Source organism: Chenopodium album, chromosome 22 (assembly GCF_948465745.1).
Source record: "Chenopodium album chromosome 22, dcCheAlbu1.1, whole genome shotgun sequence".
Lineage (NCBI taxonomy): Eukaryota > Viridiplantae > Streptophyta > Magnoliopsida > Caryophyllales > Amaranthaceae > Chenopodium > Chenopodium album.
This window is the reverse complement of record NC_137855.1, coordinates 28,435,963-28,455,680: the sequence shown is the minus strand read 5'-3', so window position 1 is coordinate 28,455,680 and position 19,718 is coordinate 28,435,963. Positions and strand designations below refer to the sequence as shown.

Below are 19,718 nucleotides of genomic sequence, written 5' to 3'. Positions count from 1 at the left end.
ATAGAGATTTCAGCAACTTACAGACCTTGTTATCTATATTAGGAAGACCTGAAGGTATTCTCATATAAACTTCTTCATCAAGAGTGCCATGTAAAAAGGCATTATTGATGTCCAGCTGAAGTAGAGGCCAGTTTTTGCTTGCTGCAACAAACAATAGACACCTAATAGTGGCCATTGTAACCACAGGTGAGAAAGTCTCATCATAGTCTATGCGAAATTTTGAGTGAAACCCTTTGCAACTAGCTAGTCTTGCCTTCCTTTTAACTGTTTCATCCTTTTTTTAACTTTATTTTGAACACCCAATTGCATCCAATTGCTTTCTTTCCCTTGGGTAAATTTGTCACCTCCCAAGTTCCAATTGTTGCCAAAGCTTCTAGCTCTTTGTTCATAACAACCACCCATTCAGGATGATATGAAGCTTCAAAATAGGTTGTAGGTTCAGTGAGAGAACAAAAACCAGTGATAAATGCCTTGCAGGGTGTAGGCATTTCTTCAAAACTGACTATGTTACACTAGTGTGGGGAACAAGTCACAACACAAACATAATCATCTATCCAACTTGGTTTCTTAGTGGGTCTAGTGGACTGTCTATCTAGTATAAGGGGTTGTTGGAGTTGTGTTTGGGTATGTGTTTGGGGTTGTTGGGATTACGTTTGGGTATGTGTTTGAATATTTTGTGGAATTCAGCTGTTGTTTTGCAGAACAAGAGAACTAGAACTAGAACTAGTGTTAGCAAAATCCTTCGTCTTGTGCCTGAGGCTATTTCTAATGTTTGAGCAAAAACATATATCAAAGTCTGCACCAAAGTTAAAGGGTGTGTTTGCAGGTAAGAAAATAGGATTTGGTTTTTCACAAGGTTGTAAGTAATGGAAAGGAAAATGTCTTTCATAGAAAGTGACATTGTAACATCCCCGATTTACTAACTAATAATAAACAATAAATAGAGGAAAAATAGACAACCTTTAAATAAAATTGCGGAAGCATACACCTAAATCAGAGGTATTACCGCCACACTCGACAACCTGTCAAGTGTTAAGGCTTACAAAATCCCAATAATTACAACCCAATAAATCTAAGTGAGCTATTTGTACAACTTTATAAACTCGTTATAACAAACTAATCGAAACACTTTAGCTCCTTTAGCTACGATCACTTGCTTAACCTGCTTAGAAAATCTTGACTGCTCACCATTATGGACAAATTCCAAAATAGATCGTCGCAGGGCCACCATAAGAAAAAGACATGGCCGCAACCACAAGTAGCACAACAAACAAACACACACATGCCAGCAAAAAGATGAGTAATCATCACCAATCAAAATACAAAGAGTAATAGAATAATTAATATAATCAACTCAATTAAACAATGTAGTTCAAAACTACATTACACATATACACCTCAAGAGTGAAATAACTCCCTACTCTAAAAATAACCTTTATCAAACTCAACCTCGAATATTAATACGAACTTTTACTCAATTAACTCCTCTAACCAATAAGTACGCCATGCTCGTTGTTTTATACCTAGCCTTGGACATGGGCAATTCGAATAACAAACCAATAAGTATAAAAACTTGAATACTCCCAATAATTAGAAAACACCTTGAACCAGACCACATACAGACCAATTCCCACTGTAGGGTACCATAGAAAAATATAAATAAAGATTGTACCTCATTCTTAACTCATGATCATTATCTCATTACCAACATACCAAGGACTAGGTCTATAACTCTGAGCCTCAAACCAAGAACAAAATAATAATCTCAACCTCTTTGATCTCATACTTGATCAAATAATCATTCACAAACTAATAGATTATATCTCAACAATGGCACAGATTCCCAAATAACATAACAATTCGATTAATAAATATCTCAACTCTTAGGGTAATAATACTAGCACCCAAAATAATCAAATCTCAACCCAAAATTAATACTCTGCATTAGTAACCCTAAACCTCAATAATAATACTCCCTAAAGCAACAACATTAAAAACCCTAACATAATAACACAATCAATCATATACAATAATAGTAACAAGATATTAAATTTGACCAAATCATATAATTAAATACATGAATCATACATATGAAGCGCAAATCATACTATAGTTATATAAAACAATTATACAAACAACTCCAAAGATCGTGTGATTACCTTTCCGAAAAAAATATCTAAACATTGAGACACCACTAATAACCGAAAAAGAATTAACTACTACTCTAAAAATTCAAGTCGAATGGGTTGATAAAATTAATTGTGCCAAGATTGACAACAATCACCAAATGTCATAATGATGGTCTCGTAAAATATCTAGTTGACTATAATAAAAAGGTCTCATGATGAAAGAATAATATTAGAGAAAAGAATTAGAGGGCAAGCTAATAAGGGTTTTTGCATAATATACGGAATGACAAACGAAGGATATAAAGAGGCAAAAATATTAAAAGGATTGACATAGAGTAACAAATATTATAAGGGTTCATAATATAGGTTATATAGACTCCGAAAACAGAGAGCCTACTTAAGCTAAAAAAATAGGTTTAAAACTTTTCGAACTCTCAAATAAAAATATAAGATTAGGAAAGTGATATAATAATAAAAATAACTATTTTTTTATAAAATATATAATATAAAACTATAAAATATTCGGGTATTACAGACATACATCTCTAGAAACAAATATCTTATTTGATTCTAGGTTTAGTAACTTGTAAGCTTTCTGACCAGTTGGATAACCCAAGAAAACACAAGGTGTAGCTCTTGGATCAAACTTAGATCTATGTGTTTTCAGTGTATTAGCATGGGCAAGACACCCAAAAACTCTCAAATGATCAATGCTAGGTTTTGTCTTATGCAACATCTCACATGGTGTAACAAAACCAATGCTACTTAAAGGGCATTCTACTAATCAAGTGTGTGGCTATCAAGAGACACTCTCCCCAATACCTTATAGGTAATTTAGACTGAAAAAATAAAGACCTAGATGTCTCCAGTTAGTACGTTACCCATGCTTCCTCCCCACAACACCATTTTGTTGTGTTGTGTCTACACAACTAGTTTGGTGAAAAATCCCAAACTTCTGAAAAACTGACAAAATTCTCCTCTCGCATAATTTTTTTGGCATTGTTAGTTCTAATAGAATTAATTTGCACCTCAAATTGATTTTGGATAATACCAAACAAGTCCAAAATATCAACTGAATTTGTTTTATTTCTCTTCAAAAATGTTTGAGTATATCTTGACATATCATCAACAATTGTGAGAAAATATGTACAATCATCATACGTCTTAGCCTTATAAGCCCCCCAAACATCTATATGTAACAATCAAAGCACTTATTATACTTAGTACTTGAAACAAGAAAGGGTTTCCTAGTCTGTTTAGCTAGCCATTGGACAAATCTAGCAAACAGAATTTATACAACACTTATTAAGAAAACTTGCATTCAAATAATGCAGTTTATTGAATGGTAACTGACCTTATCTTAAGTGTAGGAGTTTTGCTTCTTTGGCTACTGCCAAATTCACTAATAGACTGCTCTCCACATGATCCTTATCTCCAAGTTACAAAGAAGCAGGGATTTTTTTATGAAAATCCTAAATCATGCACTTATCATGAGTGAAAACAATTTCACAGCTCATATCCTTACACAACTTATGTGTAGAAATCAAATTAAACTGTAAATTTGGCACATATAATATATTATTCAGAATTATGCCGTTACCAATTTAACAGTTCCTATATGCTCAACTTCAACTTTCTTTTCATCAGCTACTGTGATTTTATTAAGTAGTTTGTCAAAAGGAGCATATGAACCAAAGAAATCTAATCTGGACACTACCACAAAAAGTGGAAAAAGTAACACTCAGTACACAACTGTCAAGTTAGACAAGCGTTCTCTAGAGTAAAATCGAACGCCTTTGATATAAGACAGTTTTGCTAGCCAAATCAAATAGGACGCCCCTCTTTGTTAATGGTTCCATTTGATTTTACCATAATAACAATATAAAAATATAGCATATGACTTTACAATACAAAACAATGTTGTATGATAACTGTTTTATTTGATTTATCAGTTAGTACTTGCTCTGTATTTTATTCCACCCACCACTCCACTAATCAAAACCTAACCCTCCTATTTGTCCCTTCTACCGCCTCTCCACCTCCCCTTCTCTTCATTCAACTACACTTTTTCTTTAGTGGAAATTCTTCTTTTACTCTTTCTCTTCATACTTAAATCTTTTAGATTGAACAAAGTCAAGATATAGAAGCTCACAGCCCATTTTTCGTTCATCTTGTGCGGATCCTTCGATATTTTTCCCCCTTTTCTCTGTTTTTTTTTTTTGGGGGGGGGGGGGGGAGGGTTTTATCATGCATTTTTTGTAGATCTATGCCTGTATATTCAAAGTTCAAGGAATTGTGCTTGTAAGGTGTTGTTCAAATCACTGAAATTGTCTTGTGATTGTGTTACTTTATATGATTTTTTATAAGATTAGCTGATTGAATTTCAGGGTTTTTGAATTTGATTTTGAAATTTTGTATCTTTTTAGGATATTAGATTATCATAATTTTGAGGTTATGCGTCAATTTGTCGAGACCCTCGACGATCTTTTTCTCAAACTTGCTTTTCTTATTAACTCATTCTCCTAAACATCAATTTTCGGTTTTCTCGCTATATATTTTGTGTGGATCAATTATATAAATTGATGACATTACTCAATTTTCTTTTGCGGGTTTAATTTCGAAGAAGTACACTACATTAAATGTTCGGGTTTGGTGAGTCTGACTCACCGCAGAAACAAACCCGAGCCAAGGATCCACTCGCAATTAATAAAACCATAAAAGCATAAAAAATAAACAAGAAGGGCAAAATAGGAATATACATTTGAAGCGTGCTTCGCCCTAACGGATGAGCTCTTACTTGAAAGCTTTAGCTCCGAAATTACGAGAGCCACCAACGGAAATCCACCCGCAAATGCGAACTCCGACTTTTAGGTCCGTTACCTTGGGGATAGCGAGGTCCGACCGAAACCCGAGTATTATATGAATTTAAGAGTTTTTGCTAATGCAATACTCTATTGAACTCCTACTCAAGTACTCTTCCCCAAAACCCAAGGTGGGTATTTATAAGGAGGAGTGAGAGTGGGAATTTCTATCCCATCAATGTGGGATCATGAAATTCCACAATTTATTTTAAAGTTAAAATAAAATAAATATGAAAACTAATAATAAATCTACAAGTGGCACTAATACATGTAAAGGGAAGTGAGGACCACTTGGAGAGTAGGGGACCATACTTGCTCCCCACTCCATACTCTCTTTGTGCCACATGTCCCTCACCCCCACATGCTTCCCATTAGTTTCGGCCCTAGCTACCCGAGCCTAAGCCCAGCCGAAGCCCAGCCCCCGCACTTGGAGTTTGCGGGTTGCTGCTATGGCTAGCAACCCACGCACTCCAAGTGCGGGCTTCTAGCAGTTGTTGCCTTGGGATGCTTGCGGCTGCTAGTTGTTGATAGACACGGTGCGCTAGCACGCACCAGCCAGCCAACCATGGATCGGCATGGTGCGCATGCTAGCCACCTGTGCTAGCATATTATGGCCCTAGCATTCGGATTCGGGGCATTCCGATGCTAGGGGTATTTTGGGAATATTGTCGATTTATTATTATTTGCGCATCTAGTCATTTACTATTTTTGACTCGACGTCCGACGCTCGGTTTCGACGCTCTAAGCTCGAATTTCCGACGTCTAAATATTTAATACTCGGGCGACTTATTAATTTCTTCCGAATTAATTCGTCGAGTCGGTTCGTTAATTTGCTTGGGGTGTGACCCGAATGGTTTAGTCAAGATTAAGCTGTAATATTAATTATGCATTAATATTACTGATCGGAAGCGGCCTCCACCGAGGCATTCTGATCACTTGACCTTACTAAATATATTAGCTTTCTAATGATTCTGAACCCACTATCAGAATAATACACTTGTTCGAAAGACACAATTCCTTTCATTTAATTCATTCAGTAGACTAGAAATTTCGTTTTCATCATCATGAACAATTGATTAGCTGATAAAAATCCAAATGCTGAGCAATCATAATCGGAGACTGCTCTTGATATATATATTTTTTTGTTTCATAGTTTTTTGTATCTAAAATAATATGTAAATATGCTCTAATTCAATTCATTTGATTATTCTTTGTACAGTATTGAAATTGTATGATTGTATCATTGAAATATTAATACAGTGAAGATGAGTATTATTGACGATTTCTTTTATTTCTTTACTTACTGCAATTGAAATACAATACATAATTTTTTTTTTAAATAATAATAATAATAATTTTTTTTTAAAAAAAAAAAATTAAGGAAAAGAGAATAGTCATCTAACATAGGAGTTCTTTTTTATACTAATACATAACGCCTAACATAAGATAACCGTTCTTTTTTCCTTGTATTTTATTTAATTTGTACATAGAATAGGAAGAAGTTATCTTAGTTAGGCGATCTATATTAAGTAGTATATAGAACGCCTTCAAGAGGCGTCTTTTATACTTTATAAGGCACCTTAGTTGAAGAACGCCTCTAACGTGTTCTATATTCATTGTTTTAGGCGTTATGTATTGTCTATTTTGTAGTAGTGGGAGCAAATGTGATTAGTAGCAACACTATATATGATCCATTTGGAATCTAGGCAAGTAATTAAACAAGTATTATTACCTGTCATGTTTGCCATTCTAGTTACCTTTCCATCATCATCAGTTTAGTTCTGCTTGATGAAGCTCATGAACTAACTGAACAGTTCTTTAGAGATATGAGCAGTATCTGAATCATCTTCACCATAAACAATAGCTGCAACTCGTTTTCCTTTATTAAATTTGCCATAACCAGGTCTAGGTGGATAACCTTTCAGCTTGTAACATTTATCAATTGTGTGATTTGTCATCTTGTAGTGCTCACAAAACAGGTTAGATTTCTTGTTTCCTCCTACATAAGCTAGTCTTCAATCAGAATTAGCAGCAGTACTGTAAACTGGTACTAGAACCAAATCCTTGATTATCACCAGTTGCAAAGGTCATCCCTGAGTGTTTATTATACACATCAATTATTTCTTTCTATCTTTCATCTTGTATCAACAGATTGTAAGCGGCTGAAATTTTAGGAAGAGGATTTATCATCAAGATGTTGGTTCGAACACTTGCATGTTTTGAATTTAGCTTCATAAGAAACCGAATCAATCTTTCCTCCTTTTGATCCCAAACTCCTTTGATTTTAGTGAAATACTTAGCTACTAAAGAATTATCTTGACTAATTTAGCCTAAAGACTGTTGAAGAGAGTACAGCTGAGGGCCTGAGATTATTGAATACCTGTCTTTAAGATCCTTCTAGATCTCATGTGTTGTAGTGAAGTGAAGAACACTCTTAGAAAGAGTATCATCCAAAGATCTCAGAAGATAATAGATGATCATGTTGTTGCATCTATTTTAGGCATTGAAATTAGGATCTGCAGAATCTGGTTTAGGACATGAACCATCTATGAAGGCCATTTTGTTATTCATAGAAAGAGCTAAAACCATTCCTCTCTTCCAATCTGCATAATTATCACCATTAAACTTCTCTAAACCCAAAGAAACAGTTGGATTTTCACTCGGATGAATGTAGTAGATTGAGCTAGGATCTGAAGTAGCATTTTGAGTAGAATTGCTTGATTCCACCATTTTTGTCAAAATCTGAGGTAACTAAGAAGAAAATAATCACAGAAATGTGATTTTGAAGAAAAAATTTAGCACAACACTACTTGAATTTGGGCTACTGTAAATTGATAAACGAACTTTGATCTTTGATCAAAGAATATTATTGATTCTATCTTTGATTTGTGAGGAATTTTAAGGAAATCTTTTGCTCTTATACTATATTAGAGTTCTTTTATCTTAGATGACGCAGATTCATGGAACTTAGTGGAAGACGTGCCACGTGTCGTGACACGAAGTCGGGCCAAGCTCCTTGGAGGTCACCTTTTGGGGTTAACCATCGTCACACTAGAAGACAAGAAGAATTGAAGAGGTGCGGCCGAACCTAGGAAGTCCGATTGAAACCACCTAGGCAGTTTCAAACCTGATTTTGTCAGTTTTGCAATAGTGGTCGAACTCCAAAAGTTCGACCGAACCAGGAGCAGGACAGTTCGACCGAACCTCCCTAGGTTAGGCCGAACCTACCCAGTAGTTTGACCGAACCTACCCTGTGTTCGGCCGAACCTTTTCCCGTTTTCAATCAGCTTTGTACGAACTATTTAAGTTGCTTTTAAGACGTTTTTTTTGCAATTAACCTAATGTTGAACTTTGCTTGATTTTGTAATCAAAAAGACTTTCTCTCTTTACCCTAATCTCTGTGATTATCTAGTTTTCTTTGTGATTACTTCCTTGTAATCTTTGTGGTTACACCTTAATCCTACTTTACTTGGTGTTTTTTTTTTTTTGAAAAAGGTAAAATTTTATTTCCTCCAAAAAATATTTACACCAATACAAGGCCCCAGAAAAGGCCACATAAACACCAAAAAGAGCCTACATAATCTGCAACAGACTGCAGAAACAAAACAGGCCAAGACACAGCCAACAAACAATCAAGAACTACAAGAAGACAAGGAAACTCTAAGCGATTAAACATCTAATCCACTCCCTATTCTTCCTACTCGTTTTCTTGGGCATTACCACACTCATTCTATGATAAATGTCCCACAACCTTTTCTTCATCACATGTTGAGGACTCTGCAGACAAAGATCCCAAACAGCCTTGTTCCTCTGTTGTCAGATTGAATACAATAACCCTGCATAACAGCTCTGAACCACCTGTCTTCTGAATCTTCCTGTAATAACCATCAACCTGTCATTACAGATCTCCAGAGTACTAGGATCACACTTATACCCATTCATTTGATCTATAATCCTGCAACATTCCTTAGTGTATTGACACCCAAAGAACAGATGTTCAACTGTCTCATCCATCAAACCACACAAAGGACAATCAGAAGCATCAATAATGCCTAATCTAGCCAATCTTGCCCTGACTCTTATTCTTTTCCACACAATCATCCAACTAGTTAAACTGTGTCTTGGAATATTCATTCTATTCCAAACCCAATTACACCATGGCACATCCTGATGCTCTACTTTTAGCCGCTTATAACCACTAGCAACTGTATACTCTTTCCCAGTAGCTAACCATTTACTACCAGAGTACCCGGCTTTTAACTTTTCCTTCAACTTCCAAAACTACTTCCAGCTCTAGCTAGCAGAACCAGAGCAGGGAACCCTTTTTTAGTTTCTATCCTTGATATACAAATGATTAATCCATTTCACCCAAAGACTGTCTTGTTTACTAGCAATATTCCATATTTGCTTTCCCAAGGCTGCCAAATTCCAAAGATAACAATCATGAATTCCAAGCCCACCTTGCTTCTTACTTCTACACACAAAATCCCATGCAATGGGGGGAATCATGTTAGAAACAACCTTTCCATCCCATAAAAAGTTTTTGCAGACAGTTGCAATCCCATCCAGCACACTCTTAGGCAAAATAAAGATAGATGCCCAATAAGAGTGAAGAGACATTAAGACAGAGTTAACAAGCTGAGCCCTTCCTGCATAGGAGAGAGTTCTTGAACCCCAAGACCTTATTCTAGCTGTAATCTTGTCAATAAGACATTGACAATATGTCTTATTCAGTTTCTTAGAGCTAACACTAACTCTAAGATACTTAAAAGGCAGAAAATCTTCTTTAAACCTAGACTCTTCAATTATCTCTTTCTTCTCATCAGCATTAATATTGCAGCAGTAAAGATTCTATTTACCACAATTGGCAACCAAACCTGAAGAAGCAGCAAAAGTAGCTAAGCTTCTTAAAAGTAGAGAGATAGACTGCTTGTCACCTTTACTGAACAAAATAAGATCATCTGCAAACACTAGGTGATTCAGCTTTAACTGCCTACACCTAGAATGAAACTGAAATCTTCTATCCTCACCCACACACTTAAATATTGTAGAAAGATACTCCATGCAAAGCACAAAAAGCAGAGCAGACATAGGATCCCCTTGTCTCAAACCCCTCTTGCCTTGAAAAAACCCTTCCAGACCACCATTTATATTTAAAGAGAAAGCAGCAGAAGCTAGAAACACAAGTCATCACCAACTTGACAAATTTTCCAAGGAAGCCAAAAGCATTAAGCATTTCCTCAAGGAAATCCCATTTAACTGAATCATAGGCTTTCTTAATATTTACTTTCAACAGGCAACTGCTTTGCGCATTTTTCCTTCCATAATGAGAAACCAGATCTTGAATTATGCTTATATTATGAATGATCTCCCTATTTTTTAAAAAACCATTCTGATATTGAGAAATTAGATCAGGAAGCACAACTTTCAACCTCATGCACAAAAGCTTAGTAATGCACTTATACACCACATTATAGCAGGCAATGGGTCTAAAATCCACCACAGACTCAGGCTGCTCAACCTTTGGAATCAGAGACAAAGTAGTGCAATTAACTTCCTTAAGCAACCTAACATTCTCAAAGAAATTCAAAACTACCTCATTAAACTCCTCACCAACAATCTCCCAAGCTTTCTTGAAAAAACAACTTGAATACCCATCAAGACCCGGAGCTTTATCATCAGGGATTGAGAATAAAGCTTCCTTGATCTATTTCTTAGTGAAAGGAAGACCAATAAGCTTCACTTTCTCATCCATAAGCACATGCCCTTTTTGAACCACATCAACATTGACATTCACTCTGTCCCCACCATCAGTACCTAAGAGCTTTTTATAATAATCCACAAAGCCTTTAGCAATACTTCTGGACTATCACACACCACCCCTATCTCATTCTTCACAGCCACAACCTTTTTCTTAAAAGTTTTCAACTTAATACTTCTGTGGAAAAAAGCAGTATTGTCATCACCTACTTGAAGCCAAGAAATCTTAGCCTTCTGCCTAAGCTCAGAAAAATAATGCTTCTTCACCTCATGGAACTCTCTCAACTTCACATCTTCAAAGCTTCTCAGGATCTCATTTGTAGGGCAGTTCTGCATCTTATCCTGGATCTCTCCAATCACATGTTTCAGCTTCCAATATCTAATATCCAGCTCGGAAAACTCAGCTCTATTCAACTTTTTCAGCTCATACTTCAATTTCTTCAGTTTCACCAGCATCGATCCTAAACATTGGAATACCCTTAACCCTAGTACTCCACACCTCCTTGACAATATCTTGAAAGTTAGCATGCTCAGCCCACATATTCATGAATCTAAAAGATCTTCTATTCTTGCACTTTTGATCCACTAATCTCAACACTGCTGGACAATGGTCAAACCAGAGTTCAGGCATGTAATGCACATAAGAGTCAGAGAACTGAATACCCCAATCTTCATTAATCAAGGTGTATAGGATAGCTCTCGCTGAACTATCGCCCAGCTCCTAGGGTGCGCACTTACTACCGAGAGAGCAAATAATAAGAGGGGCTCATCATCCCGATGGAGTCAGCCCGCAGAGTTGACCAGGCCAAACTCTCCATAAAGAAGATTGTACACCTATAATAGAGGGCAAAGTACAACGGAAAAGAGGTTAGACACTCAAGTTGTTATACTTTTTTATCTCTCAAAGTACACTTTCTCTCTCTAAACACTCTCTAACTTAGGCATCGGAGGGTGGTTCCTTGAGCCACCCCCGAGGGCAGTTTACGTGTGCTTCCGTGTGTAGGTTGTCGACGGGACCCAGCTAACGCAGCAGAACCCTTGGATCCACACCTGGAACAATTGGCGCTAGAAGGAGGGGAAGGATCATCTAACCTGAGGTTCACCAACTGAGAACTAGTCGACAAACCACCATGGACGGGGAGGAAGCTGTGCAAACACCCATACCCAAAGCCAATGACACCAGCCAAACACCACAAAAAACACCAGCAGCAATTGTCGATCCTAAAGGATCCGCCGAAAAACCCAAATCCACCATCTCACAAAAATCCAACCCCATTGGATCGACGTCAGCTGCAGCTAAAGCAGCGTTGAAACCGGTCAATCCGATAGGATCCAGTTCCATTTTCAAATACGGTATGACGTTGACATGCGCAAACAATAAACCCATTGTTTCAGGACCCATAGCCCAAAAACCACAGCCCGTAAACATGCCATCCATCCTTCAGAACCTCTCTAAGCGCACTAAGGAGCAGCTAGCCGCGATGACGGCAGTCCTTGCTAACTTTGGTAAGGGAACGAGCTCGTCACCAACAACAGCAACTACAGAGCCGGCGGTAAAGAAGCCGACACCCACAACCCTTACCCTCGAGCAGAAGGAGCTCGTCCAGCTAAGGAAAAAAGTACTGGAGTTGGAAGCTTGCAATCTGAACCAAGAATGGAGCGTGGAGGAAATAGCTCAGGCTAGAGTAAGCCCGGAGAGGCAAGTTCCCCGCAGCAGGTCACCAGCCTCAGAGCGAGGACCCAGCCCAAATAGGGAGAAGCAAGCACGAATCTAGGTTATTTAAGATGATTCCCCATTTTGTCGGGAGATTCTGGAGGAACCGATAGAGAAGATAAAGATGCCGAGATGCAGGTACAACGGAACCACAATGCTCAAGAGCCATGTATCAACTTTTGAGAATCACATGGTGCTCTATACCATGAAAAATTCAGTCTGGTGCAAAGCGTTCCCACCAACTAGGGGTGAAAGAAACTCGGTTTAAAACCAAACCGAACCGAATAACAAATATGGTTCGGTTTTTTTCGAAAGTGGTTCAGTTTCGGTTTGTAAAATCAAGAAACCGAAATTATATGGTTCGGTTTCGGAAAATGAAAAACCGAAACCGAACCGAAATTTCGACCCAACCCTAAAAAACCCAGTATATAAAGTCATAAAAAAAAACCCTAATGTTTCATTCAGCCACTTTCCGCCCTTTCTCTCTCCTTTCCTCCTCTTCTTTGCTCTTCCTCTCTCTTCTTCGATCTCCTCTTCTCTGGTTCTCTCTTGTCTCTTCTTTGATCTCCTTTTCTTTTCCTCTATCTTGTCTTTCTCTTCGCCTCTACTCCTCTTTCTTGTCTTTCTTTTCCTCTTTCTTGTCTTTCTCCTCTTTGTCACAAATTTAATTTCTTTTAATTAATTTCGCCATAACGAAGATTTTTACATCAAAGCAAAGGTTTTCATGGTTGAAAGTTCAAAATGAAGTTTTAGTAACAAAATTCGCAAAATTTGGCCAAATCGAAGGTTTTAATGGTCAAATTCGACCACGTAGTCGAATTTGACTGTTTTAAACCAAATTCGAGATGAAATTCAAGGTCATTTTTGGTTTAAAAGTTATGTTTTCTTGTTTCTAATTTTCATTTTTTTTTTAATTTATGAGTTCTAGTAATCTTTGTGTTTGTTTTGGTAAAATTCTAGTAGTGGTGGACTGGTGGTTTCGGTTTGGTGTAGGTGGGGTTGGTGTTGGTTGTGGGTTGAGGGTTGAGGTTATCGGTGGGGGTGGGTTGTCGGTTTGTTGTGGGTTTGGTTTGGTGTGGTTTGGTTCGTTTTTTTGTTTTTGCAAAATTTGATGTTTAGATGCTTGGAAAATTCGGTGCAGTTTGGTTTTTTTTTTATGAAAATTGAATTTTAGGTGGTTTGGTTTGGTTCGGTTTCAAAGCTAAAGTGGTGCGGTGTGTTTTGCAAAATCAAGAAGCCGAAATATAGTGGTTCGGTTTGGGTTTGGGCGAAAAACTAAACCGAAAACCGAACTTTCATCCCTACCACGAAAAGCATTATGAAGTAAGTTAAAACTCATGATTGAGACCAAGTTATCTTAGAGCCTTGTCCGATTACTAATTAGGCCTAAAACGTGTTCACACATGTTTAAACTTGATTAATAACGGACCCAAATGCGTCAAATGCAATGGTTGGATCTAATGGAACCTACATTGTTGAAAACCGAGCCTAACAAATAAACCAACCATCAAATTCCCACGCAAAGCCTATAAAGATGGATAGCCCTTTCAAAGAGCTTTCCAACGGTATATTATAAGCCCAATTCCGAGCCAAAACGAAGAAGTTATGATTAAAACACTAAAACGGGCCCTAAAACTGACACCCTTGCACTCCAACGGCCATAACTTTTGATTAATAACATAATTTAACCTAATTCAAACAGCATTAGAAAGTATGCATTCAGAGCTTTGCAATGATATCTCACAATCCTTAATCCAACTTTGCAATCAAAAGTTATGGAAGTTCTAAAAACGCGTTTTCGTATAAGGCAAACCGTAGATCGGCGCCTGATAACTTGTTATTTGATATGATTTTAGGGTGATTTTGATGCCTTTTTTACTCGATATATTGGCATTTTGGTTCGCTTCTATCTTATTTTCATTCAATTTTTGTGTATCCCTTGCTTCACGGGTTGTTAGTGTTTTTGTTGAGATTGTAGGTCTAAAAACGATCATTTGAGGCATATGGATGATAAACCAAGGATGGAAGCCGTGACAATGGAGCAAAATCAAGGAAAATGTGAAGAGAAGGGCCTAGAAGACCCTGCACGGACGTGCCATGTCCTGCACGGCCGTGCAGGACAGTCCCAGCCAAACCAAGCTACTGCCAGATTTGGCACGGACGTGCAAGGCTTCAGCACGTCCGTGCATCTCAGCTAGCACGTCCGTGCCATAAACTGCACGGCCGTGCAGTTAGCCTGGCCAAAACTGAGCTACTGCCCGAATCTGCACATCTGTGCTTAGGGTGGCACGTCCGTGCCACCTTGGCTGCACGTCCGTGCCACCCCTGGCACGTCCGTGCGCACCTGCAGAAAATCCCGACTCTTGTTTTCTCCGTCCTTTTTATTTGAGGGTTATATAAATACCCCCTTAGACTCTATTGTACGGCAATCCAAGTTTTTCAGAGCTTCCTCTTAGTTTGTAGTTGTAGAAACATAAATACTCTCAAATCATTAGTTAGATTTCAATTATTAGTTTGAAATTCTCAATCTCAATCATTGTAGAAGACAAGTTCCTCATTTGTTATTCAATTTCAAGCTTCAATTAGTAATTTCTCCAACCTTTTTCTAATTAATTTCTGATTTCATTTGCTTTTGCATGTCATTTGAATCTTCTTAAGTTCTTGGTAATTTGTTATTGGATGATAGTTATTTCAATCGTTAACCACTTTCCCCCAATTATTGAAGTAGTTAGAACCCTAATTGTTGATTGCATGTTGATAAATATGAGTTGTGAGTAGTCTTCTTGCTAGGGGTTGGGTGAAGCTCAACCTTTTGGGTTAGTTATGCAAATATGGGAGAAACATTGATGTTTGTATTGCGATTAAATTGATTATATGAGATTGCTTGTTAGTTCTTCATGATAGGATTAGCTACCCTTGACTTAGGAGCTTGATAGCATGATATGCCTAATTTGACATGGAAGTGTAAATTGAGTATGTCATTACTTATTTTAATTTGATTATGTATCATCTATTGCTAGACTAATGAGGAATCTAAGTTTAGTAGTGTGAGTTGTTTTCTTATTGCATGAGGTTGATTTTACATATAGTCCTTGCTATAGCTTGTCTATTTTACTCCCGTTTGCCTAATTGCCTTGGTTGAGTGGATCTCATTCCCTAGTGTCTTTAATCCATTGATTTAGAACCATAGTTTGTTTGTCTACTTGACGAAACCCAATTCACCATTGACTTCGAATTAGCTTAAGTGTTAAGATATTTAGCAACCATATCCCGTTCCTTGTGGACCGAACTCTTACTTGTCATTATGCTTGGTTTGTAAGGTGTTTGTTAATAAATGTGTTTGATTGAGTGTGGAATGAGCGACCGTTCTAGCGCCCATCAAAATGGCGCCGTTGCCGGGGAACGGTGTTGTTGATTGCTAATTGATTACTTGAGTCTAGTTCACCATAAACCATAAAATTTCAAAAAGAATTGTTTCTTTTTGGCTACACTTGTAGCCTTGGTACTAATTGCGTTTGTTGAGAGTGTATGCGCAGAACTCATAACAGGATCTTGGTACCTTACGATCTCGAGATTGAGCAAACTTATAGAAGGAGAAAAAGAGCCGGTTCTAGGCCGTTCAATACTCCCCCAACTAGAGAGACCAATTTCGAGGAGGATCGAGATCAAATGGGTGACGCGGAACCACCACCTCAAAGACCTTTAAAGGAGTTGGGAACTCCGGGAGCTTATAGAGCTTCAAGCGGCATTGCTCCACCCGTCACTCAAGCCAATGACTTCGAGATTCGGCCCGCGATGATAAATTTGATTGAAAGGAGGCAATATAGTGGAGCAAAACATGAGAGCCCTCTTGCACACTTGAACGAGTTCGAGAAATATTGCAACACAATCAAGGTAAATGGGGTAACTCAAGAGTTTGTGAGACTAAAGCTATTTCCTTTTTCTTTGATAGGAAGGGCTCTTGAATGGCTTGAGAAGGAGGTGAGGCCTAACTCCTTGAGAACTTGGGACGAGGTCACCACGGCTTTCTTAGGGAGATTCTATTCTCAAAAGAAGACGGCCGAGGCAAGGGCTTTGATCCAAGGCTTCCGTCAAAGGGCTAGTGAAACCATATATGAGGCATGGGAACGATACAAAGAATATCAAAGGGAGTGTCCTCATCATGGCATTCCATCATATCAAGTGCTTCAAATTTTCTATGCGGGATTGAGCCCACAAGGAAAGACTAGCTTGGATGGGGAGCGGGTGGCCCGATTATGAACAAAACGGAGGAGCAAGTCATCGAGATAATTGAGGATGTGATGATACACCACATGGATTGGCAGGAAGGAGAGAGGGAGTCTTTAAGCAAAGGAGGGAATGCGGTCTACTCCGTCGATCACCTCAACGCCATCAATAATTTGACATCTCAAATAGCCAATCTTGGCAAGGAGATGACATCTATCAAGGCAAAGCTAGAGACTTCCACTTCACAACAAGAGCATCCCTCCCAATCTAAGGGGAGAGGTATGAATTCTAACTCTTCTCCTTCTACATCTAATAACATGCCACATGGGTGTTTGTTTTGTGAAAATTGTGGGTCATATGACCATGATACTTCTTCTTGTAATTATGATTCCCAACCCCAATCCCATTATGAAGAGGGTAATGATAATGAAAATGAACAAGTCAATGCTTTGTCTTATGATAATAGACCTAGGAATGACAATCAAAGATATTTACCACCTAATCGAAGGGAACAAGGGGGAAATGCTTATAACCAAAGAGGAAATGATTATGATTACCATAACCAAAACCAATGGGGTAATAGGAACCAAAGGGACCAAGATCCCCAAGGTAACTACAACCAACAAGGTGGTTATGGTAACCATAACCATAATAATCAAGGGAATTATGGGAATCAAGGCTAATATCACCAAGGGGGGAACTCTAATAATAGGAATAATTGGAACAACAATAATAATAGAGGTTTTTCTAATCAAAATGCTTCCAATTCAAATGTGAGAGGTAATAGAGCTCCCCAAGATAACTATTATGCCCAAGCACCACCTAGTAAGTCTAATCTAGAGGAAATGATGGAAAGTCAAACCAAAATGTTCAACACTTTCATGGCCACGAGTGACAAGAAGTTTAATGAAGTAATGACTCATAATAAAATGCTTGAAACTCAAATTTCACAATTGGCCAATGCTTTGAAGGAAGGGGCTAGCACTTCCAAACTTCCACCCCAAGGACTAGATCCTAAGAGGCCCGTTAATGCCATATCAACTAGGAGTGGGAAGGTGTTGGAAGAGAGTGTTCCTAAGAAAAGCAATGAGAGAATGAACATGAGTGAGCCTCCCCTTGAGAGTGATTGTGAGCAAGAAAAAGAAAAAAATCAAGAGAGTGAAAGAGAAAAAGAATGTGAGAAAGAAAAAGAATGTGAAAAAGAGAATGATTTTGAAAAAGAGAGTCAAGAGAAAAGAGAAAAAGAGAGGGAAACAAAACAATTGCAAAAGCTACCATATCCTCATAAATTTGTTAGAAACAAATTAGATGTGCAATTTGGAAAGTTTCTTGAGACATTGAAGCAAATTCATCTTTCAATTCCTTTTACCGATGCTATATCAAGCAAATGCCTAATTATGCTAGGTTTTTAAAAGACATTTTGAGTGGAAGGAGAAAGTGTGAATTGGTTGAAACGGTGAATCTCACCGAGAATTGTAGTGCTATTATCATGAACAAGATGCCACCCAAGTTGAAAGACCCCGGTAACTTTTCTATCCCATGTGCAATATACAAGATGCAAATTGATAATTCTTTGTGTGACCTAGGGGCTAGTGTTAGCCTAATGCCATACTCGGTATACCAAAGACTTGGGATAGGGGAACTTCTACCCACCAACATCACCCTACAATTGGCCGATCGCTCTATTAAATTCCCAAAGGGTAAGGTAGAGGATGTTCCTCTAAGGGTAGGAAAGTTTGTAATCCCGATGGATTTTGTTGTGTTAGAGATGGACGAAGATGTTAACATTCCAATAATTCTAGGAAGACCTTTTCTTGCTACTTCGGGTGCTTTAATAGATGTTAAAAGTGCTAAAATTTCACTAAAAGTAGGAGATGAGGTAATAGAATTTGACTTGAATGAGAGCATGAAATATCCAAGCTCTAATCTTGATAATTGCATGATGATTGATACTATTGATTCTATTGTAACTTCCATGCATGAGCACTTGCTCACTACTAATGATGCCCTTGAGAATGTCCTTTTGAACAAGGAAAAGATAGGTGACCAAAGCAAAGAGATGGCATTGTATGAGGAGATGCTTGAAGGAAGTACGGAATCAAGCGATGAGCAAGTGTGCATGGGAATCACAACACATGATGCATTAGAAGTAGCTACCTCAAGAGAAGGTAAGGGTGTTCCAATGGTAGAGTTGAAACCTCTACCATCACACCTAAGGTATGAGTTTTTGGGCCCCAATTCAACTTTTTCGGTTATTGTGAATTCTTCTTTGAATGAGTGCCAAACTCAAATGTTATGTGGTGTTTTGAGAAACCACCAAGGTGCTTTAGGCTATACCATAGATAACCTCAAAGGTATTAGTCCAGCTTTATGTATGCACCACATAACACTTGAGGAGGGTGCTAAGCCTTCCATTGAGAGGCAAAGGAAAATCAATCCTCAAATGGGGGAGGTGGTGAAGAAAGAAATCACCAAAATCCTTGATGCCGGCATCATCTTCCCCATTTCGAGTTCTAGATGGGTTTCCCCCGTTCATGTGGTCCCTAAAAAGGGAGGAATGACCGTAGTTGAAAATGAGAATGGTGATCTCATTTCAACTAGAACGGTGACCGGTTGGAGGATGTGCATAGATTATAGACGTCTAAATGCATCCACCAACAAGGATCATTTTCCTCTCCCTTTTATCAACCAAATGCTTGAAAGACTAACCAAGCACAAGTATTATTGCTTTCTTGATGGTTATTCGGGTTTCTTTCAAATCCCTATAAACCCGGATGACCAAGAGAAAACAACTTTTACTTGTCCCTATGGAACTTTTGCATATATGAGGATGCCCTTCGGGCTTTGCAACGCACCGGCAACCTTCCAAAGATGCATGATGAGTATTTTTGGGGACATGTTTGAAGCCGAAATGGAAGTTTTCATGGATGACTTCTCGGTAGGGGGCCTTTCATTCGAGGATTGTTTGTCCAACTTGGGAAAGTGCTTGGCAAGATGTGAGAAGGTCAATTTGGTTTTGAATTGGGA

The 19,718-nt window shown here is 38.1% G+C and overlaps 1 non-coding gene across 1 annotated transcript; it reads right to left on the bottom strand.

Moving 5' to 3' along the window:
- Nucleotides 1–16,527: 16,527 nt before the first annotated feature.
- LOC145606347 (small nucleolar RNA R71) lies at nt 16,528–16,633 on the bottom strand. The gene has a single exon (XR_014105247.1). It is a non-coding gene; the product is annotated as a small nucleolar RNA R71 (small nucleolar RNA).
- Nucleotides 16,634–19,718: the final 3,085 nt, after the last annotated feature.